We start from the raw sequence: 26,094 nt of genomic DNA, 5'->3' as shown, positions 1-26,094 counted from the left end.
TGTGTATGTATATGAATTCAAATTTACTTGTTAAAATATATAAAAATATGCGTTTCAAACCTGGAGATGGGAACCGATATGAGTTAATTTAGAGAAACTTAATTTTTTTGGGTTTTTGGTGGTCATTTCGAAGGCGAAAACTTGATAAAAGATTTTCGAAAACCATTTTAATAAATGTCGTTTGCAACTGAAAATCCGCCATGCTAAAGCAAGTAAACGCAAATGTCATTATTGCCTAAAATTGAATGCCATTGGCGGCAAATGGGATCATGGCCATGGCGGAACCATCAGCGTCGATTAATTTTATTTAATGGGTTAGATTTAATGGTTAAAATTTTATTACCAACTTGTGCAGTTGATGCTTCCATGCAAAAGAACGTGTCGATTCTCGCCGTGACAGTGTTGTTTTTCCCGTACTAAGTCATCGTGATATAAGAAATTGGATTAATTTGAATCGATCATACCGCCAATCAAACGTTTTAACACCGGTGCAAGTGGTACCACCGAGGATGACTTTAGTCAAAGCAATTTGTGTGAGAAAATAAATATTACAAAAAGAATGGCGTACGTCATGAAAAAACTGAAACTCCAGACGTACGAACTGGGTAATTTCTGCAAATGTAAATGCTTTAAGTGTTTAGAAACTACAACGGTGACAGAAGGGGTATATGTACTCCGGAATTTCAATGGTTTCCCTTCTCAAAATATCCAAAATTTATATTTATGCAGCTTAATAAACACTCTTCTTGTGCAACGTCAGCGCAGTCAATGCAGTCAAAAAACGAAAATTTTCATCAACGCTTCGTTTTCATGCAAGTTAAGAATGAATAGAAACGAAAATGAGAATGATCTGGAGACGTTCCAATGTGTCCACATGCTTTTCAAAGTGTCAATGGTATAAGCAAGGGAAAATTGGATCATCTACAGAAACCACTCAAAAAAAAGGGAATTGCATCAGAGAATAAAGGAGGAAAACACATTAGCAAACATAGAAAACTAAGACAGGAGTACTTTGAGGCTATTGAGGAGCATATTGACTCGTTCAGGACAAGAGCGTCACACTACAGTTTGTATGATTCAAAGAAGACATACCTAGCCGAAGACTTAAACATTAGAAAAATATTACAGATGTTGAAGGAAAAGCAACCTCACATGAATATTTCGTATAATACATGCAAACATGTATTGAATACAAAATTCATATTGGCATTTAAGTATCTCAGAACAGATACGTGATCAGTATGTGTTAAGTTTCATACAACATTAAGAAGATTGTCAGCTGACAGTGATGCTAAAAAGATCAAGCAGCTCACTACAGAGAATTCACAAAAGAAAGACGCCAACTTTCTACGATCGGAAAAAGAACTTACTATGAATTTTCAGAAGAACATATCACTGCTTAAAGTTTCCGCGAATGACGTACACCATCATGGGCAATTGTCGGTATTCTGTTTCAACATCCATGTCTTGCGCTCTGGACGGTCAATCATCGACACTTATCCAGAAACCGTTGGAGAGAAAAGCTCAAATGAAGTTGCATTTTATTTGGTGTATTTTCTTTTCAATTACCTGCCGGACACTGTTAAACATTCACACATTTTCTGTAATAGTGCAGGTGGGAAAAACAAAGTTTTTAATATATTTGGATTCATGCACTACGTGGTGCACAAAACGAACTGATTAAGCAGAATACAAGTAACTTTGCCAGAAAGGGGTCACTCGTACTTGGAATATGACTGAAATATGGTTACCATTATTATAAAAATCAAAATTGAAACTTCAAATGATTGATATAAACTGATATGAGCTTCACGTAAAACACGATCAGAATCCTATATTGAAAAAGTTGCTTAAACATGAGTATGGACTGGAATTCCCTTTTACAGAACTTCTATTTCAAAAAGTGTCCATTTGCTATACAGAATACAAAAGAACTGCTTTATACGGATATTCACAGTCGATTTACACTACACAGAAGTACACATAATTGTCAATGGGATCAAATCATCATTAAGAGAAAAATTCGAAAGTAGAAAACTTTATTGCCAATGAAATTTGTACTGTCAGGGTATTAGGGTGAGTGTGAAAAAGCTGTTTTTGAATTTTACCAATTAGTGAAATTATTATTGGCGTAGATCTCATACCAGTGAAAGCGGAAAAATTCAATGACCTGCTGCAGAGTGCTGAAGAAGTTCTGTGGATCAGACACCGTCAAGTTATTCCTAGACCTTCCCCACGAATACCAAACTAGCAGAAAACTGTAACCTGGAGGATGCGTAGAAAGCTTTTGATACACTCAACGTAATGTAGCTAATTGCAGGTCCTGTGGCCCACCTATCGCCGAGTGGACATACTCTGTTTTTTGAGCATATTCTGTGCTTTCGAACGGGTTATATGTTAGTACTTTTCATTAAAAAAATGTCTTTATGTATCACCTAGAGTTGTTAATAAACATGTTTAATAATATGCATAAATTGTGTTGAGTCAGTCATCACAATCGATCAGTGACGTATTTGAATAATACGATTTAAAATTTAAGCTGTCTCAAAAACTTATGGGGTTGACTTACCTGGTTTTAACCACGTACCCTTCATGTGTAGTCATTTACCTTGATTAGGAACATTCTCCTACACTTTAATATGACTTCTTACTGCAGACATTGTTTGTGTCTGGAAACGAATCAATCTCTCAGGGCTTACGGAAAAGCCTTATTTGTCAGAGCTTACAGGTTATTGCTGATGCAGCTAACCCCAATCGATTTATATGTACGCCAGCTGGACCCTCGCTGTCGATTTTCATTTGAGATATTGGCGATGTTTTGGGGCTCCCCAGTTAGTGCCGTTTCTCTTATTGGGCTACAATCAATAACACCTTAAACTTCATCATTAAGCAATTGCCTGACAAACAGGATAATAGCAGGAATATTAACCTAAATAAATAAACCTAGATGTTGGCAGATGCTTCCTGCGTAAATGCGTGCCATTAAATTTCCTTTTCTCAGAGTAAGTTTAAGGCAGAATAAACAGAAACTCTCGTTGTCGAAATCATTTACCGCCTACATTCCATGGAGTTCCGAAGGTAAGATTATTACTATCTTCCGGCATCTGCACCTTAATCAATCAACGTCAAACGGTTTAACACGTTCAAAGGCGTTACATCACCGGATACTAATTTGATTTTAACCCTTTTAATTATCAGAGTCTACGCTTTTATGAGGTACGCGATTTTAAACTTTGGGTAGTTATAAAACTGGTAAAAGTTGTGCAAAGTAGTCATTATCATTAGGAAAAAGCTAAAGCAATTTTACATTGTATCATCCTATGACTTCTTTGTTACTATTCAATTACATAATTAATAATTTAAAGGCCCGTGGGTAACGGACTTATGTGTCCAAAAAAAGAATCAGTCCGGGGACCTCTTGAATATTACTTACGCTTAGGCTTAGAATAAATAGCAACCTGGAACGTAGATTTATCTGAAATAATGTGGGAGGTACGTGGAAACCTGACTCATACATAATGACGAGCTCGTAATCTTAAAATACCTCATCTCCTGATGAGTTTTTCCTACACTTTTCTTAAATGGGAAAACAGTGATGATAAGAACTAACAAAGTTAGATTCCGAAACTTGAATCATGATTTTTAGTTCTTGAATTATTTTAAAAAAAGCTAAAGATTAAGATATTATTGTTTTTTACTCATTTTGATGTCATAAAGGAAAGTAGCGTCAAAACTGCGTCATTATTTTTTTCTCAGAAGGTCCGAAGTACCGAAATTATCTTTGAGCAACTATCAATTTTAGCTAAAATTATTTAAATATGAGCAATGAATGTACAGTTATGTTTGAAGTATATTTCCGAAGCAATAAGAACTTTGATGAAGTAGTATGTCTTTATTCTACCTGTTTCTCTAACAGAAAAATACCTAATGATAATAAATTTAAACGTCTAGAACAAAAATTACGACGCTATGAATCTTTGAAAAAACCAAAAAATCATTGCAAAGGTTCGATGAAAATATAAATCCCAACGACTTGAGTTTTGAAGAAATCCAAAAACATCAGTAAGAGCAAATGCTAAGGTACTGACGTGGTTATATCTTATCCCTTCTCTCTAGGTATCATATGGGCGTCAATTGTTCATCATGCTAGGCGTCCTTTTACGAGATAATACAATAGGATTAGATGGAATGAAATGGAAATGATCCCATGACGATACTTATGGTTACATAACTTATAATGTCGTATTGTTTATATTTTTCAATATTTCCCAGTTAAAAATTGTTTTAACGTTAATTTGTCATATATTATCATATTTAAACAAATATTTTCCATAAAAAAATGCTAAAATTAATACGGAGTTTTATTTGAAATTTTGAAATTGACATATAAAGCAGAAAAAGTCGAGTTAAAAAAAATCAACTTTGGCGGTATTTAGTGTTCGGAAAGATATCATTATATTGGATTTATAGTTAATCAAAATCCGTTCGTAAATAGCTGAGTTATAGTTCCATCCCTTTTTTGAGACGCCCTGTATATTTAACGTACCTTGTAACTTCATTTTATGAAACTTTATTTTTTTCTAGTTAGCAGAGTAATTGATATTGATGACCAATTACATAACAACGATCGGTTAGATAGCAAACGACAAATTAAAGATAACGAAAAAAATTAAGTGAGTACCGGTGTATCTGTACTTTCCTCCCAACTGGTAAAACAGAGAAAAACTGTTGTTAAAACGTAATGTGTAATACGTAATAAATTTTAAAGACCATTTGTATTTATGTTGCCTCGAGCTTGACTTGAGCTTCGTTGGCATATTGTTAGTATGTTATATTACGAGAATGGCAAGAAGCATGTTGTAAGCGGGAAGAAAGTTTGCGACTCAGCCGCAGGGGAGGTAAGTCATTTCGATGAGAGAAGTAACATTGTGTACTTTCTCTACAATCTACTACTATTTACCATATTATATATCATAAACTTCTGTCAATGTATATTGCTATTGTTATTGTTATTACTTAATAATGAAATACTAACATGTAGAGTAAAAAAAGTGAAGTATTAAATCCTCTTCGTTAAATCAAAGTAGGTAACTGCTAAATTTTTTTAAAAGAGCTGCTTTTCCTTAAGAAAATGACTAATCATCTTGAAAGTTGATGAAAAATTTAATACTTGGGGAATGTCTCTTTGCTCCAAATATACAGGTATCATCAGTTCAAATAGAAATATAGAGATTGTGCAGGTAGGAGAAGGATCGCACAAGGTTTAATATGCCTCCGACAAAGACCATCGACGTAGATTGCGAAGCTAACTGCTGACGTCGGCAGAGTCAGTCCGGCCGAAATCCTTTCGATGTTTAGGTTAGCATCGATTTCGTTGCCTTCTCGACTTGTGAAATTTAAAAAAATATCAGAGCAAAAAGCAGCAATTTAAATAAATTTGAAAAAAAAACGGCTAATCTATTATTGGAATTGATATTAGTCAAAATTTCGAAATGATGAGACATTTGGTAACCATGTACTCCATGTACTGACTCCGCTCACGTTAGCCGCTAGCCTCTCAACACACTTTGTTGTTCTTTGTCAGGAGCATAGTAAAACATATGCGGTCCTTCTCCCACTTGCGCAATCCCTATGTCCTGCCTTGAGCTAGTGATACCTGCATATAAAAAACCAAAAAAAACCTCACAAAAAATTGCCATGTTGATTTAAAGTGAAAGTATAAAATATAAACACTGGATCGATTCGGAACGATTAACGTTGTTCCGTACTGTATCATACGGTTCGGATCGGCAGAATATTGTACATATCTCTGAAGGAACAATGCATTGTTGCGCAAGTTGTTTTTAGCCACGTTTCTTGTTAAATATATACTGCCGATATACCAAAAAATTCTTGTATCGCCATATTTGGTAATAGTTTCAAATTCGGCTCATTGTAATGAAAATGTAAAGATTGCCCTGGCATGAACGAAAGAGTCATCAAGACGGTAGTTTCATGAAATTAATCTAAAATTACTTGTACAGAGTATTTCTGAATAGATGGTAAAAAATTTAATGGGTGAATTCTAAGTCAAATTTATGACGAAAAGTTCATACAAAGACATATCCAAAAATAGTCTGGCTTCGATCTACAGGGTGTTAAAAACACTTTTGTGTTTTTACAAACACTGTGAAAAAATAAATGCAGCAAAAAATCATGGCCAAGTTCACCAAGTGTTACCATATTATTTAAACTGATCGAAGTGAACCTGGTTGACTATTATCGCGAATACTACCTAAACCACCGATTTAAGCGAAATTTTACAAGAGACCGAAAAGTGAGAAAACTTAATGCAGATTTCAGAAATTTGTCTAAAAGATTCAAAATATTAACAAAAAAAAAGAATGTGATAAATAAGTGCTTAAGACCCATTAATCGGCATAACTCCGTATATGAAATCAAAGTCCAATAATTTCTATTTTTAGGAAATACTTGACTTATGATATATACATATTTTCAGCAAGTTTCGATAAAAAAATAAACAAATAAATAATTTAAAAAATAATGTTTTTAACACCCTGTAGATCGAAGCCAAAGCATTTCTAGCCATGTCGTTACCTAAAGTTTTCGTCTTAAATTTAGCGCAGGATTCACGTGTTAAATTTTTTACAATCTACTCAGAAACAACATGTAAATCTTATTACGTATTTCCTATGAACGATTCTTCAGATATTGTCATTAATTGAAATTAGATCAATAGAGTCGTTAACGGCAATAAGTTACATGGAAACACAGAGGGTGATTCAAAACTGAGTGCAATTATTTTAAGGGAGTATTACAGGTCAAAATTAGATTGTTTTTTCCTACAAATCTATGCCCTAAAATGCACCCTTTTGGAGCTCGAGCCATTGAAATTTGAGCGAAAAAAAACCAACTATGTTAAATTGGAACCACAGTTACCGATAAAGTTTCATGGAAAAATCCAAACTCTTGGTTTATTCTGGTGTTCCATTCATTTTTTGCATCGACATTTATGTAAATCCAATTTCAGAAGGGTTGGAGATGGGTCCACACTTTGCATATCCCGCAAAATTTTTGTCTCGTCGAATAGCTCTAAATATGACGATGATTATCTAGTAAACCATCAAAAAATCTAAAATTTTGATGTGTTGCGTTTTTTCAGACAATTAACCATTTGCAACAAAATCGTTGTTGAATTGACCAGTAGTATTATCAAAATGACAAATTTAAAAACTTGGTGACCTGCGACTCCTTATATTTTTACCTATTTCCTTCTGAAACTAGATTTACATAATTTTTCAAGCAAAAAATGAATAGAGCATCTAAAAAAACAAGAACCTGTAAAATTTTATATAATTTGACAAGATTCGGTAACTGTGGTCCTAATTTGACATTATTTATTTTGTTCGCTCAACTTTAGATAGCTTCAGTTTCGAAAGAGTACATTCTATGATACAAATTTATAGTAAGAAATAAGTTTATTTGGACCGCAAAAATACTCTCTTAAAATATTTACATTTAATTTTGAACCACCCTGCATAGGGTTTCCCGCATAGAAATGCGTTCGGCAGGAGCGACAAAATCGAAGTAAAATTCAAAGAAGTGGAGTTGAACATTTGAAATTTGTTTTGGCGTATGCCTTCAAATAAATAGGCAATATGAAAAACTAACAATTTTCTAGAATGCATTTGTATCTCAGAACGGTGTATAGACGATTACCCATAGGCAGCTGAGCTTTTGCCTCTTCCATCGTTGTCGCCATTATCGATCTATGTTGATCAACATCCATTCTCACAAAAATTTGCTATTGTATATTTTAATCAAAATAACTCTCTTGAAATTTATAGACAGGAAATCAGCCTCATTTTCGTAAGAAAATTCTTTTTCTTCTATTCAGCAGAAATACATAGAATGTTGTTTCCTTTTTTTAGAACAGACAAAAAGGAACGAAAATCTGCAATTTTGTTTCGAAAAGAAAATAACTCTATTAAGATTTATAGTTAGTAAATATATCCTCTTTCCAACAGAAAATAGACTTGCCTTATATGGAACGAAAGTTCAATTTTCTTTTTCACTCGAAATAATTGCTTTCATTTAAAGAGGAGTAAATTAAACCTTCTTCTCATCAGGAAATGGAACTACTTCTCATTGGAAATAACACACAATTGAACTTTTGTAGAATAATCGTTTTTCAAAAAGAACGAGACAGAGTTATTGAAAGAAAATTTCGTTTTTTTATATGTCTTCAAATGATTACTACAATTTAGTGCCAGTAAATCAACCTTGTTTTCGTCAGAAAATGGATATTTTCCCCTTCAGAAATAAAAGAAGAAAAGTGGTGTTTTTAAGCTGGTGTCTCGAACTTTTTGGAATTTTTCGTCATTTAATAATTGAACTATAATTCTAATCTAACCAGGTTTCACTTTACATAATTACATTTTATTTTAAAAAAAGTGATTTCGCTAGCTTCAAGGGCTTGCGTGACCGTGAACTGCTTCCTACTGAGCTTTCACGCATTTTTGTCCAGGACACGTCTTTGATAATGCCAAATGAACTAGCGACCTTTTAAATATAAAAAAAAAACATTTTCATTGAAATTCGCCTCCACCTTCGTCGGCCGTATAAATGTTGAACAGATCTCTAAACATATGTTCTTTATAATTAACTACTTTCTCTACTATAAGAAAATCTCTTTAATTAAAACTCAACGCAACAATTTTGCTCATGGGCCTCCCTTGCACCCTCGGCCATCATGATAACGTTAGAAATCAGAATTAAAGTTTAATTAGATGGAGGGATAATATATTAACCTTTCAGGGCAACAATATTAATTTAAAAAGTTTTTGGAAGTTCTGAATGGGGCCTCGGAACGCCTTAATGGCCGTGCGTTTTGTAAGAAGATACGAAGGGCGGAAAGTGCTGTATTATGCTGCAAAAAGGGTGTAATTTTTTAACGGTAGAGCTTAATTATTTCTATGGAACCGACGTCTTAATTTAAATTTATGTACTGAAATTTGTTTTCTTTTGTATGTGTAATTTAATGGAAGATTTATTTTCGGCGATAAATAGTTTTAGTTCGAAATTATTAGCGGCGGTTCAACGACTATCGAGTAAACAGAAACGCTACAAAACGGAAATTTGCTTATAAACTTCTATTTTGTAGTTTTACTACTTATTACATATTCATTGTACTCACTTCGACGTAATAACTTAAAATTCCAAACTTAAGTTATTTAGCAAAATTAAGACGTACTTTTCATTCATTAATAAATCCTGGAAAGGGGTTTCTCTAAATCTAAATTAACAGCTATTTTCAGCTTCAAATTCAGGGAAAGAAGAGATAAAACGCAATCAATCACAATGTAAGAATTAATAGGCACGTGCTCTCCCTGAGGGGATACAATTAGGTTATGAATAACAATTCGTTTCAGATAAAATTATTCCAAATGCTTCTAAAATTAAATTCCTTTAAGGTTTTAAGGGGAGAAGATATAACTGTGTTTCAATGAACTGCCACTTAATTTCAAATTTCTCATTACAATGTCCTCCTCGGAATATCAATGAGCCACTTCAACTATCCTAAACGATTTTTTTTTTTAAGTTACAGTTTATGTAAAAAGTGTAATATTATTAAATGTTGCTTACGATGAAACTGACCACGAAATGTCAATTTGAAAAAAAGAGAAGAAAAGGAGTAATTAGATTTATATTGATTTCACCGAATTTAATGTTTTAAATGTGTCTTTAAATATTGCAAAGACAAGAACCAAATTCAAATTCGGAAATAAATTTGTTCCATCCGCCTCTATTGAATACATTTTTTTGAATCAAAACTTGAAGATCCTCATTATATTTGTGTTTGAGGAAATACAGATTGGTACAGATTTTTTCCGAAAAAATTTTCGTGTTGTTAAGGTTTGCTTCAACGATTTGGGAACTTAGCACACCTGGTTCATTCCGTCATTGTATTTCTTCGAAGACGATTCCGCGAAATTGTCACGAAAAGCTTTTACGTGGGCGAACTTTCAGAAAGTTTCAAAAACATTATTTTTTCCGGAGAAGCTTTAATTTCTCCGTGTTTCGCAAGTTTCACGGTACCCTCATTTAAGGACATTCTAAGTATTAAACTTATCAGAATAGTTTCTTTGCTTTGACTTTTAAATAATTTTTCATGGGAGACCCTGGTGGCTGCATAATTTACCCGATTTTCGGCATTTAACGGGTTCGTTTTTTTTTCTAAGTAACATATTTTAAGAAAATTTTTTCAGCCTTAAACCTAACAAAAAACAATCCATTGCCTTCGTTGTTAAGAAAAATGTTTTTTTTCTATAGTATCACTCGTGGCTTCATGATTTACCCCCCCAAAAAAATGGATGTATTCCATACTTCCATTAGCTCCCTTGAAGAGCATTTTTCAACATCAAATATACCAGACAACTTTGTGGTCAAAAGAAATATTTATAGGGTTTTCGATGTTTTCGTTTTGTGGCAGAACACATTGAAAATGTTTGATATCCTTTGAAATAGTGAATTCAAAAAAACAACTATTAGACGGCAATATATGAGGGAACACTGCAATATTAATTTGATGATCATATGTTTCTATGATAATTTTCTCTATATTCTGTCATTTTAAGGTCAATATCATAGCAAAGAATAATTGTCCTGTTCTTGACCCACTTTCAAGAATTTCTTGTTTCATCTTTCCGGTATGTGAGCCAATACAAAGAAAATTCTGGCAGGCCAAAAAAGCCGGCTTACGTTGCCAGAATGTTATAATTTCATGATGTTGCAGTTTCGTCGGTATCGCCAGTTAAAAGCTGTTCTTTGTTTTTAACAAAAACCATCATTTATTATACCCCTTTAAAAAACGAACTTCGCAGTCTCACTCCATGGGACAAACGTGACCCGGCTGTTCAAACACTAATAAGTAAATTCACTAAGGAGCCTTCAACCTGTAGGGTTTTTTCTAAGGTATTGTGGATAGAGAGGGCGAACTGTCGTGCCCCCTAAGCACAGGTTTCTTCTTTCGCTCTATCTTGGTACACAGTCTATACTTGCTTGATGGTAATTTATTATGCAAGTCGTTAGTAAGTCTTGGGGTAAAACAAGGCAGCTGGTGCTAACACTGTATTTGAGTCGCTGCTCTGATAAATTTAATAATGCGGAAAATGAGGAGGTTTTCCATGAAGTCCTAAGAGAGGAGGCAAGGGCGTTATAAATGTCTCTCGCAGGAGTTTTTTTTCTCTACCAGAGAGGAAATTGAGCAAATTGTTTATATTTACTATGTTCCGAAAGATGCTAACAGGACATAAACATGGGCTCTTGCAAAGCAATTTTCCTTATCCAATTATTGTAAATTGGACTGGCAGCCTACTGAAGATAGCCGAAAGCTTCTTCACTAATGGGCTTTACTTATTTCAAAGCAGGTTCGGGTGCCTATGCACTGTTCGTCCATCTTGAGGAAATATTATAGGAGACAAAATAAGAAAATCATTTGAATGTTTCTTGGGAAATGTTTGTATGTATCACCAAAGGGTGTGAACTTTTAAATCTAGAGAATCGCTGCCATCTGCTCTATTTTTGACCTATATTAAAATTTCGAAATACGGTGTAAGTATAAATGCGAATAATGGTAAGTCCCATAGAACAACGAAAATTCAAACTTTCGGCTGGATTTACATTTACCCCATTGTAAAAAATGCGCTTTAATCGTCTGCAAAAAAAATATTTTTTTGGTAGTTTACTAGCCGGGTATAACGTCGCTACGCAATATATTCGTGTTATAGTTGTAGTATAAAATGGACATTGCCGGCATTCTCTGAGAAGTCGTTCAAAGAGTGACCAACATTTCTTAAAAAGCAATGTCTTTAGCTGCTTTATAGAGAAACCCAAAAATTTTCTTTTTAAAATAAATACTTTCCATACCTATGTATGGTGATTTTATTGCGATTTTCATGTAAGAGTACTAAAACATCGCTCTCTGATAAGTTTCAGTGTCTTTTCGGGGAATTTCTAATTGAATGGTGGCAATGTCGAATGTATATTGCAATCACTTGAATCGTATAGAAAAACCATTTCTTTGAGCCGTGTACCGGCACTGAGAAACTAAAACTGCAACAAAGAGGTTTGTTGATTTAAGCCATAGAATCTAATTTTTTTATATGTTCACATTTTTATTTCTATTTTGTGTCGGGAAATGAATCACAGAAATTAATTTTTCATAGAAGAATATATATATAATAGGAATTATCGATGAAATTCATTAATTATGAACAAGGACTAGAAGGGTTTTTCACCCAACCGGCTCATTAAAAGTTTATTAGTGTTCAAAATTGATACGAATTTGTACTATTGAAGTTAAGTTAGCTTCAACATAAACTATTTTTTAAAAATATTTTCAACTTCCTATCACTTCCGGTTCAACTGGAAACAGCTGTCAGCTGGCTTATTTCAAATGGGACCTCAAATATATTATTTTATGTATAAATTTTATATAATATTTCAGACACATTTTCTGAAATTCTAGATAAAAATGATAAATACTCTGAAGTTAGTGAAGATTTTAAACCACCATCAATTGTAGAAACCTTACAGCTTTACAAGCCCTACAACCCTGAACAGTTTTGCGATCTAGAGTTATTCCAGCAACAAAAGACACCTCAATGAAGTCAGTTCCATCCAGAAAAAAATGAATTGATTTATTTGAACTTACAATAGAAAAAAGCAAACAAAAATTACAGAATGTTTCAATAAATAATGAGTTTTTACTATATATACTTAAACATAAACAATAACTAAGTTAGAAGCTATATTACATTATTTACATTCACTATTTATCTTTTATACTTTTTAATTTTTTAAATAAATTTGCGTGTTCTTTCATGTTTCTTTAACAGCAAAAAATTAAGTATTGGTGTAACGACGACCATATGTAATGTCCCTTTTTACACAGTCCCTTTGCCATTGTTATATTTGACTTTTATTGTTTTTGAATTTCCTATTTGAACAAATTTCCATAGTTCAAGTTTTATTCAAAAAATGTGTTTGTTTTTTCAAGAATTATATTAAAAATTATTATAATCACTATATTTTGGTTAATGTTAGGGTTAGATGACATTTGGTCTTTTCGTAAATTACCGCAAAAATATCTGATCAAGCTAGATAAGATATATTTCGATTTTGTCGTGATATTGTTGAATTTGAGCGTTAACTTCAATAATGAAGGAACGCGTGACATATGTGATGTAAATAACATTGACAATTGATTCTTTTGACATATAAATAGAAATTGACCGATATTTGACAGGTCAAATATGTAAACGCGTACAAAACTTTCGAACGTTTATGTAAAAATGATAACTATCATCAAACATCAACTGAACGAAAATGTGTTTTTTACTTCTACAGATAAAATATCCCATAACATTATTTTTCGCCTGTAGAAATGAAAATTTGACAGTGACGTGTGACGCAATTGTATCGTTACATGCATGAAACCTTTACTGGAAGTACGCGAGTTGTTCATTTAAAAAATTCAACCTTGATGACAGTCACTGGACCATGACATGAAGAAGAATATGAGATGACTAAAACTGAATGCTTTACAACCTATCTATGGCTGTTATATAAGTGTCAAAGGGGATAGCAAACCAGTGGTTTGATAATTATTTGGCAATGGAATTGAATATTACCGTGTTTTGTTGATTTAGCATATATTTGGCTGCCTTTAATGACCTTGTATTCTGACCAAACACAACCTGTGCGTGTGCGACTGGCTATATTAATAATAATTAAATGGTATAAGAATTCAATTATCGTTTATGCCCTGGGTGGATGTAGAAAAATCAGCGAATTTTACCTGTCGAAAATGATTTTCTGTAAATCAAGAATATTGCGAAATTTTTCCTTTAGTCATAGAAACGGAAAAAGCTATTATCGTCATTCATTGAACAATGTATTAGTCATCACTTTTTAAAATTCACCAAACTTGTCCGGTAATTTCCCGGTAAAATTCAATTTTTAAAAAATTTTTATTGTACAACAAAAATATATTTTTCCTGGCTAACGGACGTTTCACAACCCTAATTATTGGCTAATTTTCGACACTGGAGAATTCGATTAAATCTTAGTAGTTTTGCAAAGAAAACTGTAATGAGAAAACGCCCTGTACAACGAATATCTGCTAATAGATTTAGAGAAGTAATTAAAGATTAAGAAAAACCTGAGAGTTAAACAATAGAAATCAATTGAGATCGAAGAAATCCAAATTTCATTTAAACATCAGGAGTAGTGCCAAACTGAAAAGTTCAGTTAAAAATTCACGATGATCGAGTTTTCAGACTTTGGAAGAGTAATTGAAAATATTTAGGAAAAGAAATGTTCGTTAAAAAAAGACAAGAAAATGAGAGAAAAATATAGATCAGAATATCAAGAAGCAAAAATGGAAGATTACATTTCCAAAATATAAGGAATTTCAATTTATAGATGAAAAGAAAAGAGGAGGACCGCAAATATAAAGATAACGGTTAAATGATATAGATTAGAAATATATTTGACGAGCAGAGATAGAGAAGAAGAATCAGTTGTGGGTGCGAAAGGCGGTACAAGAAAAAAAGACAGAAGGTATGTATGAAAACCAATATGAGAAAACTTATTGAAAACGAGAAAGCAGATAATAACGAAAAGAAAAAAAATGCATGATTACACACACTATTATTATATATACCAATTTTCAGACCAGTAATAATAATAGTTGCTCTAGTTAATACGCGGAATTGGTCCAATTCATAATTGCATGCTAAAATAATTAATTAACTGAATACTAATGAGCGGAACTATTTTGTGTATTAATGTAGATCAAGGAAATCAAATTCCATACAATAATATAAATTGAAATGAATGTCAGTGATAATTCACACTGTGTTTCACAGTTAAAATTTTTTTAAATTCATTAATTCCTCTCAACGAAAGATGAACAGAATAAATTGATATTTGAATATTTAATATAGAAATAGATCTTATCAGACTAATTTTAGACATATTCTTATTAGAACTGTCCATTAAATTTCTGAAAATCAAAGATTTGAATCCGACATTAACCTTGGATGGTCATGTGAATTTATTTTAAAAACCTCTCTCTCTCTCTCTCTCTCTCTCTCTCTCTCTCTCTCTCTCTCTCTCTCTCTCTCTCTCTCTCTCTCTCTCTCTCTTCCCTTACCTGATTATTCATAGAGCTTCTTAAAGCGATTAATTTAACCTGTTTTTGTATATGAAGTAATACTTAAATTATTGAGATATGAAGGTTTAAAAAAAGATCAAAATGCAATGGTAAATGTTATCCATCTGCAATTTTCCTACAATTTTTGCTCTCGAAATAATGGAAGTTTTATCTAAATCTTTACTTATTTTTGAGATTGAAAAGAAAAAGTTACGCGTATTCGTTTATTTCATTATGTTCGTTAACTTGAATTTTCAGTAGAAATACAAAGAAGCCCATATACGATTTGTTCTCAAATGATAAACGATAATTTTTAGAGTAATACAAAATTTTTATCAGCTCTTCATGACATTCAAATTTAGGGTCATTTGAAGAAATGAGGACACCGTTACTAACATGTTTAATTTGTATTATCGATATTTCAGTAGAAATGAAGAAAACTCCGTTTCCTCTTTCCGCAATTTACTTTATAGTTTAAATTAAAATAGAAGGCGACTCCTATGTTTCTTCACGTTTCAACCCCGGAGTACACACGGAGAAGAGTACATCTTCGTCTCGAGGAGTTAAGTAAAAATTTCACCTTAGGAAACGTTCAATTTTGTAAATAAAATTTTACGAAGGCGTTTAGGTTGTTAGGTAAGTAAATTGTTAACTTTCCAACTTATCATATTTATATAATCTACGATCTAATCTATATAATCATCGAGATGCAAAAGTAGACAAGATTCTATAAATATGTTTATTCATTTTCTAAGTTTTAATTGTTTGGATAATTTATTTAAATATCATCAAGCTTCTAAACTTTGGTATGTTTTGATGTCAATTATTTCGAAAATTTCCGAGATATTACCGCGCAAAGCTTGACGAATGGTAAATAGTTGACTCCCTGCCGAGATTTTCAGAAAAAATCCTTCAATTTCTACTTCATGATTAGAATGTTGAATCCATAAAAAAGTAAATTGAGGCTTTTAAAATCGCGAATATCTATAACAAAATTCCCTATCTAAAAAATTAATGCATGTATGTAGGTGTTAGTCAATGGCGTGTGCGAGCTTTAAAGGGCGTAACAAAACTTTGGAACTCTCGCAACATCTAGTTAATGGGTTATCCAAAAAGTTATGATATTTTGTGCATTTGGATATGAAGTTATATTCAATCAAGAGATTTGTGTTATATTGTTACCACCTTTTCTATTATTCCGGAAGTTGATGTCGGCTCTCTCATTTTAAAAGGCCCCGTTTGTAAATTATTGTATCGGTGAATTAGTCTTCGAATATGAGAACTTCATATCGAATATCTATTCTAATCCAGTTATCAACAGTTTTCGAAACATTCACATTTGAGGTATAACAGCTTTTGTAATTTTCAGGGTCGTAACTTTTAGAAGGTTTGATTTACTGCCTGGAATTAACGAGCCTGAAAATTGTAAACTTGCAACTACTGTTATATTTCATACGGGAATATTTCGAAAACCACTTATAGTGGCAACACTTCATGTAACCCGAATTATTGTTAAAATTCTGAGACGAACCCAAAAACCTAATTTACACGATCGCTCATTTGTAGAGCAACTTTTTAAATTCGATTTTTAAAAATTAAAACATGAATTTGGTATTATTTATTACACTTATTATTAATTAAAATTAAAAATAAATATATTAATGTTAAAGTTTCATTAAGTGTTTTTAAACTATAGACAAAAAAATTCTAAAACACATGGGTCAGAAGTGAAGCAACTAAAAATTTCCTATATTTTTCCTTACAATTAAATCTTTTATTTAGCATCTAGTAGTATATCTCTTATTTTTAATTAGTTTCTAACGACTCTTGTTTATAGACTTTTATGTTTTTTCAATATAATCTTTAGAAATTGAGTTTGAAGTATTTTGAACTTAATTGAACACATCCGCTATATTTGTTATTTTTTTCTCATTAATTCTTGGATCCATGTCATCTCAAAAGTCTCTGTGGGGTTCAGATCGGGGCTCTGAGCCGGCCAAATCATCACATCAACGTTGTGTACAGTTAACTACTCTGTAATTAATTTAGAGGTATGCTCGGATCATTGCCGTGCTGGAACGTCCCTGCCCTGGATTCTAGAATATTTTTATAAAGACATTAATCCATAATTCCATCAATTTTTACTAATGTACCCATGCCAAACCCTCCGAAGCCCCTCAAATTAAAATACTGCCACCTCCATGTTTAACCGTCGATTTGGTATGTTCCGGATTAAACTGTCATTAACCGATCTTCTGACCCGATAAATGCCGTCTGATTTGAACAGTTTAAATCGACTTTCATCTGAGAAAAGGACATTTCTCCATTTTTAATATAATCAGTTTATATACTGCTTCGCAATGTGCATTTCTGTTTTTCTTCTTGATGGAAAGCTTCTTTGCCGATTTTCCCATATAAACCGGCGCTTCTTTATCTTCATTTTGTGGCACTCAAAGATACTGAAACACATAACTCTTGTTGTATGAGACTTGCACTCTTGCACGGATCCTGGATGGATACAATTTTAATCCTTCTGTGCATCACTTTATCATTTCTTCGTTTTAGGCCACACTTCCAAGGTTCATCTAAGGTTATCTAATTTATTAATTATATTTGTATTATAAAATATAATTTTTTTTTTGGGAACATGCTTAATTTAAATTTTTATTTAGTTACTCTACATATGAGTTATAGTTTATCTAGAGGTTGCTTTATTTCAAATATACAAGTTTACATCAATTTTCGGAGGTGCAGTAAATGTGGCAATAATGGAGCCCCAATTCGATCCGGAGTCATCGCACTAAAGCGTACCAAGTCTCGTAAAATTCGGATAAAGCTTAACGAGATATTATAAAAGGAAATCCTCGGAAAATTTTAAATTTTAAAACGGCATATTCTTCAACAAATTGTGCAACTTTTCCCTAATTAAGTCGACCTCTGGTCTTTTTCTGGTCGCCGGGGTCCCTACAGTGGAGCTCCAAAAAGGGACGCTCAGTATATTAGAGAAAATATCAAATTTATTACCATGGGTACTACTTTAATTGCGTAAAAAGCAGACGACTGTCTTAAACATCCCTGATAGTTAATAAACTACTACGGAGAGTTGGCAATCGGTGATGGGGCTGCTTCCAGTGAATGCAATGATCATAATACTCTGATAGTCCAGAAGGTATTATGAAAGCAATCCTATTCTAACGGAATCATTCTGCGATATAATGGACGTTTCGACGACAATTGGCTATGGGCATCATCTAAATCTATTAATTTTGTATCCGGGATAGTGATGAAATTCGGCTTAAAACCCAGAGTACCAGCTTAATTGAAAATGGAACGAAATATTGATTATTGAGAAATAGGCAAAATTATGCAATCCCAATATATAATCTCGATTAAGTTTTTCGTCTAATTCATGCATTTTTGCTGTGACGCTCCCTTAAAGATATCTAACACCCTAACCGAATAGATTCATATTTGTTTATGATGAAGATTCATTTCAACTTTGAATGTTTCTTGAGCAGTCACCAGCCTTGAAATCTCAATTTTTAACCATAATTTGCAATAGAAACTACATAGCACGTAATCTCAACCATAAAGCCTAAAACTTTCTATGCGAATGGTTCCCTGATGCATATTTAACCATTCTAAGGCAAGACTACGAACTTCTTATCATAGCATTATTACTCTATAGTTTCTACACAAGTTTTGGCTAAAAAATAAGCCAGTTTAGGAGTTATCTTGAATATTCTCCCAATCTAAACGTAGCTTTTAGTATAAAATCCATCCCTAAGTCCCAGGAAGATATAGCCGCAATATTAGAGATAAATCGCCTTGCAACGCATAAAATATTGTTCTCAAAGGGAGGACGCCAGCTAGTAATAAAATAGCTTTTCACCCCGCTGCTGTGACCACTGATAAAATTTACGGGGCTGTTATCTTACTAACCCCAAATGTTCCCTGCATTGGAAGAAGCTGTATAAAATTGTAACGCCTTAGAGAAAAAGATAAAATGTGGGAATTTTGGTCTTGCGAAGCGATGGGGAATCGATTGGGAGTGGAATTGTTACATTTTAATAACAGTTACGTATAAAATTTTAATGACCTCTTCAACTGTCCATTTCTCAAGTTTCCTTTTCGTTGTATTGACCACTTAAAACAAATAACGAGGACAAATTTATATAGCCATTCAGCTTGACCTCCCCTTTCATGTCTTCTCTTAAAGAGTCCGGGTCGGCTTAATTACTTTCGCATCCAAATGTCTTCGGAAGTGTTGATAAATCAAGGATTTTCGGATTATTTTTCAATACTAAAATTCGACCATTACTCGCCTAAGTTATTTGAGTCGATAAGGGTTGCTAAAGAATGTATTATTATAAAGGTTAAATGTAGATTTCTCAGCTGTTCCTTTTGACTCATTTAGAATTCTAACGAATCCTTCCTCATTCCTGGTTTTTGCGTCGACATAATATGAGCAAAGAGGGGAAGAGGGAACCGAAGGGATATTTTCGTTTATGTCTTAAAGGGCGAATGTTAAATTTGTGGCAGGTGTGGAGGAAATTTTTGCTTTCCAAATTCTGTTGTTGTAATGATCATTCATTAGGTCAAATCAATTTTCTTTAGACGTGGAATTAAATATTTATTACAATATCTCTCCTAAAAATATGGTTGTGGATTATTTTAGCAGCAAATAAATAATAGAAAAGTTTGGAAACAACAGCATTGAAAACGGTGCAAATCCATCCAGAAACACTTCAAGATACATTTGAGCGTAATCCGCTTTTAAAGTTTGCTACTTTGGAGGGAAAATTACGTGCGATGCACTCCTTAATGGCGAATCATTTTCACAGGTACGTCTTAGCAAGAAAACAGGGATTTATCTTAATTTATCTTAGTTAAGCTGGCGAGGTTCTCGAGATGAGTTTGCAAGTGGAAAGCGGCATAATTATTTTTCCTTCTAGTTTTAGGTAGACAAATTGGATCAATTGTTCCTGAAGTGCCAGTGTTTAGCTAAAATTTGAAATCCGAGTTTAATTATTTCATGAAACAGAAAGAAAGTTTTGCGGAAATTATGAATTTTTTCTATTTCATATTCAGTAGTACGAGCGTCCGTTTGGCAATAAAAGCATACTACTATGAACAACTTTGAACCTTAAGAGTTCGACTTTTTTTTATTTTTTAAATGGTTCTGGTACATCTCTGAACGTATATTGGACGAAAAATATAGTGGAAATTCACCTCTGGGGAAGTTTTCTATGATGATTAACGAATTCATGTTATGACTAGAAAAAACATGTTTTGTCGGACCATCTCAATCAGTTTCCACGAAAGATTTGCAGCCACACTTCGTTCTCATTCTTCCGCTTATCCTGACTTGTCCCATTTTTCCTCACCCAATAGGGTTAGAAGAAACTTTGACCTGCCTTCACTTGGATTCAAAGAATAAACCGTGAACGTTGATCCTCTCGGTTATCATTTTCTAACAATAGAAGGCGAAACTCAGCATGGTACTACTAGTTTCCGAGATATTTTCATTATATATTTTGTTACAACGTTTAACATTAATTTTTACATTTTGGCATAGTAAATCAGGTTACTGTGTCAATTTGAAAAGAACCACTCTCGATTTTTCGATCGTTATAGAAAATATGTAAATATACAAAAACACGTCGATTTTATTTTCTAGGCAGATGTTCTTTAAGTCGGTGTTCTCTTACATAGCATGCACCCTCTACCGGGGCTGGAAACAATAACTAAAATTTTAAATGGGAAAGCTGAGTTACACAAACAACAGATTTAAGATGCCCCCAGAGAAAAAAATCAAGAGGTATTAAATCGGGCAATCACAGTGGCCAGTTAATTGGTCCTCTTCGCTCCACTTTCAACTTCCTTCCAATCCAATATCGGCAATTTTATTTATTAACATATAAATTAAGGAAAAACGTAGACTCAACACTAAAGCAAATGTTTTGTAAAATATTTTGGTTGTAATTTGGTATTTGACAAGTCAGCGATATTTATTTCTATATATTTTCTTCATCAGCCATGTGTGCGCACAAATTAGGTGCCCACACATCATAATGCACACGTCCAAAGATGTGCGTATGCGCACTAATAACCTGCATATAATGAAGAAGAAAAGACAGAACCTCATAAAGATATCAGCTCAATATTTTATGGAAACACCCACAGAAGAGGATGATTTCAGGACATCCCACAACAGCTTCGTCATGGACTATGATTCACTCAGCTAGTAGTGCTAGAAAAAGTTTTAAAGTTTTATGCGGTTGAAAATAACTACAAGAAAAGTTAGTTGTATGTCAGCTTCATTTCAACTTTAATTCTGGATTTCTATGCAGGCACGATACTAACTCCCTAGTTATGCTACTAACTTTCTAAGTCCTTATGTATGCTTCATAATACTTTTCTATAATATATACGTATATTCGTACAATATTTAGAGGCAATATTGTAGCAACATTTTCGGCACTTTGATGCGAAATTGAGCACATCTATACAAATATTACAACAAAATGTCTAAAATATATTTTTCTATTTTGCTAGCGTATACAGGATGTTCCTAAATATCACGTACATATGGAAGGGGATAATTCTATAGCTTATTTCGTAACTAAAAATTCATATGAACATAGGTCCATCAACGTTTCGTCACCTGTCCACACGTTGGTCAAATTTTAGAAAACTTTCGGTTTTTTTTATAACTCCTGCAATTTTTGAGATATTTGGTGAACCGCTGATAAATTCTGAAGTACAAAATTAGTTTCTTATTTCATTTAGAAACTTCTTGTTTTTTTTTGTAGTTTCTTTGTATGCGTTATCGAAAAATAAATAAAAAGTGGTTTTCTGAAATTTGCCTGATGATATGAAATTTTTTAAAATTAATAAATATATATGTATAATACATATTTACAGGGTGACCATTTGAATACGAAACATGCTAAGCTCTGAGCAGCTAGAGAATTTTTGAAAAAGTTAGAACATGTAAAACTTATTTTTCAGGGCGAAACATTTTGGCCTAATTCCGACCCCCCATCTGCAATCTCTTAAGCTGGAGAATGTTCTTCCCCATAATCTTAAATTGAAAAGAGAATCGAGTCACACCTCATTTTGAAGGTAATTTAATGTACTTTATAGCCCCCGAGTTTCAAGTCTCTGCTGTCAACCAAAACAGCGGCTTCCCAAAGATGTTCAAATTGAATTATTCACGTTTAGTTATTTTACTTGTTCCACTTTACTATGGCAAGGAAAAATATTCGGGCCAAAGTTAAATAACCTAATAGTGAACAGTGGCCTTTGCGCGTGCGCAATAAAAATGTACTTAGTAGTTTAGGATAATTTTACTTAACTTTAATTGAATTCTGCCAAAAATGTTTATATTTTGTAAATAAAAGTATAGTTACTACAAATCAATTAAGTAAATAAATATTGAAAATGTCCACTTCCAACCTTCCCACAATAGAAAAGATTTTGTTTAAATCGCCATCGACAATTCTAAAGTATGTGTGAAAAGATTTTGTTATATTTGTTAATGATCCGCCGGCATAAATCGTTGAAAAATGTCCGTTCGGTGACATACACGTTACTATGTAAGTGGCCCCATGACAAGCAATCAAATGGACTTAGGTCTGGAGAAAACGGAGGCCGCTCCATGGGTCCTCCTCTTTGAATCCATTGCACAAGAAACGTTTGACCTAAATATTGACGGCCAGTGCATAATGAGGTACCACACCCTCTTACTGAAATACGAAATGGTTTTCCACATATTGGTCATTATTTGCAATTATCTCTATTAATGTAGGTTAAATGGAATTTTCCAATAATTAAAGATACATTTTCCTTGTCAAATTCCCAAGATAAAAATATGGGTCTTTCAAAGGGTTACAATGTAAATCATTGATGATTTACATCAGGTTACCACCAAGGTCAAATTCAATTCAATATAATGAAAGAACATCTACTTTTACTTAACAAAGATATTCTGGGTTGATCCGAATGACTCTCCTCGTTTACGAAATTTTCACCCATCGGTCAATTCGTGCCGTACCATTTCAAATACCCAAAAACGATGCTGGCTGTAGTTCACCCGCACGGCAACGCATTACTTAGCTATTGTTGCTTTAACATGTCAAAACAATTAGACAATTTTCTTGTCATTTACTCTTTTTAAGTAAAAAAATTGTAATTTAAAAGTTAAAATGCCAAGACATAATGCTTTTTCGTCTAGTGAGACGCTCTAGAGGATTTGTGTCTTTGCTAAAATGAATTGTATAATAAAACTTATTTTTCATTTCTTAATGGCTTTTTATTTTTCAAAGATTAATTATTTCAATTAATTTTCTACATTAATTAAGTATTTGAAATGGTACGACTTGAATTGGCTTGTGAGTACAAATCTTGCAAACGAAGGTATCAAACGAGAATAACTTTTTGAGTTAAAATAGACACTCTTTCATTTTATTGGATAAAATTTGATCTCAACTGCACTCAAAAAAATATGACCAAACATACCAAATCCGTGGGTTGTGACTAGTGCCCTCTAGGAAGTATGATAAAATTAGATCAAAGTTCTTATTTGTAATCTTCCAAAGTCTAGGTGTTTCAATTTCGGTGTTTGATAGTATGAAAACACGAAAAGTTATTAAAGAATTTTAAAGTAAAATTTCAACCTTTAACACCCTGCAATTCTAAAATTTGACGTGAGTTATGTTGAGACTAACATTTTGATTTCCACTGTATCAGGTTTTGCTACGTCCCATTCCCCACGGATCGCCCTGTATAGGGGAAAATGTGCAAATGAGGGTTATTCACCTTGTTTGAAAAGCCATCTAAATTGTCCCTTCCATTAACGTTGCCGGTAACTTTCCACCATCCAAAAAACGGCAACCTCTAGTTTTTCACTACCTTTTATTACGTAAATCCAAACAAAGTAACATAAATTTCCTATATGTCAGAGGCACAATCACTGCCTGTCCCAAATTATATTCACTGTATTACTACAACTTTGATGAATTGTAATTAACCAAATACCTATCCAATATAGCGAGAATTACAATTGGCTGCCTTAATATGAAATTACATTTACATGTAACCTAGTTTAGCTCACGTAGAGGGGAACTAAAATCCAATTTTATGTATTAGTTATTGACATGTAATATTTGAATACCATAATTCAGACAGTTTTTGAATGTACTTAATTATATGATTGCCAGAAATCTGGAAATATTCGGTGAGATTAATAACGAATTTTGCTCATTAGATGACTCGTACTAGAATCCCTCTTGAAACATCTTTTTGTGACGCCTTTTGGTCTCGGTGTGAGGAATATGAATGGAATCTAATATATCCAGAAATTGATAATTCTGCACTGACAGCGACAAACGGGAGCACAAAAGATCTGTATAAGTTTATATAAATCTATATGATTTATGACCGAGCAGAGATGGGAGTAATAACAACAGGGTGATTATTTATAGCCAAAGTGTATCTGACGTTATTACAACTGTTTTTTGCTGACACAAATAGATTCGAAGGGCTAAAGGCAAGGGCGCCTTAAATTCAAGCCGCTCTCTCTTTTAATGGATTGAAGAGGGTGATTCAGAGTTAATGCTACCAGGGGTTAGAGTAGTTCACGATGATTCAAATTCTCCAATATATGGTAGGCAGATCTCAATTCATTCTCGAGATATAGGGCGTTTTCCTTTTTTTTACTCAAAAACTTCATATTTATAGTTTTCGACATAATAGCTATAACTAATACAAATTTTGTGGGTAGTCACGTTTTACCATTCACTACAGGATGTCGTTGACAGAGTTTGTCAATTGCAGGTCGGTACTAGGAAATAGTCTTGTTAGAAATGTTTAGGAATTTGAATGTGCTGTATATTATCGGTTGATATATCACGTTGTCTTAATAACAAGACATTTTTAGGGAAAATTGAAATATGTAATAATTATTCGAAATAAACACCGTCTTTGTATTGTAATAATGAAAAATTAAATTATAAAATAACAATTACAAGAAAATATAGCAAAAAAAACACATTACAAGGGGTGTTCAAAATCACTGCGATTTGCTTGTATGTATTTTCTTTCGCTCAGTGAAAGCTGCCATATTACCTTTTATATAATGTATAATGTCGGAATGATTTTGAATTTTCGCACAGCAGTCGTTTATTCTTTGAAGGAGCTCGTCTCTTGCGTTTATCCTTCATTCACAATGTCGGACAAATTTAGAGCAACTTCCGAAATTGTCTGTTAAAAAAAAAATTTGGTAAAAATGCAATCTATTTTTATAAATATTATTTCTGAGGTTATTTACAAATTATTTATTGGTCAGGAAAGATGAATAATTATTCTAAAGGATTAAATAAAAAAAAAACTTTTTTGATCCAAAATTGAGTGCGACAAAATTAAAGCAACTTTTATCTTGGTAAAAAAAAACTCTTATAAAATTGTTTATTTACTTAAATTAGTGTTTGGTCCCATATTCCTTATTCGCAATAACTTGCTCACATCCAAATGACATGGAAGAAATTAGATTGCTAATAACACGAACTTCCGTGCGTTTTCAATCTCATCAAATAGCATGTCCCGATTTGTGTAATTTTTTCTTAACAATCTCCCAAAGGTTCTCTATGGAGTTTAAGTCCGCACACTGCGCCGGCCATTTCAATACTTAATTGTTTTCTCCACGAACCGCTTTTTGATCGTGTTAGTTGTATGCTTTGAATCATTATCATGCTGAGAAAGAACCTTAAGGGGCGTTTCCCATTCAGTATAAGGCAGCATGACATGATCCAGTATGTTTTGATACACAAACCTTTCCATTTTGTCTCTTATCCTATATATTGGATTCATTC

General features: G+C 33.0%; 1 protein-coding gene, 1 long non-coding RNA gene and 1 pseudogene across 9 annotated transcripts in view; all 3 read left to right on the top strand.

Moving 5' to 3' along the window:
• Positions 1–26,094, top strand: part of LOC136339702 (transmembrane and immunoglobulin domain-containing protein 1-like) — a 263,800-nt gene that overhangs the window by 104,437 nt on the left and 133,269 nt on the right. The window lies entirely within an intron of this gene.
• Positions 865–1,791, top strand: LOC136339644 (uncharacterized; annotated as a pseudogene).
• On the top strand, positions 4,784–22,641 carry LOC136339706 (uncharacterized). 2 transcript variants are annotated; one of them, XR_010732190.1, is made up of 2 exons: positions 4,784–4,898; positions 22,235–22,641. It is a non-coding gene; the product is annotated as an uncharacterized lncRNA (long non-coding RNA). The 2 variants fall into 2 exon arrangements; XR_010732191.1 differs by having other exon boundaries at positions 4,790–4,898; positions 21,258–22,641.

The sequence above is a fragment of the Euwallacea fornicatus genome, chromosome 6 (assembly GCF_040115645.1).
Source record: "Euwallacea fornicatus isolate EFF26 chromosome 6, ASM4011564v1, whole genome shotgun sequence".
Lineage (NCBI taxonomy): Eukaryota > Metazoa > Arthropoda > Insecta > Coleoptera > Curculionidae > Euwallacea > Euwallacea fornicatus.
The sequence above is the reverse complement of the archived record's forward strand: the minus strand, read 5'-3'. Positions and strand labels throughout refer to the sequence as shown.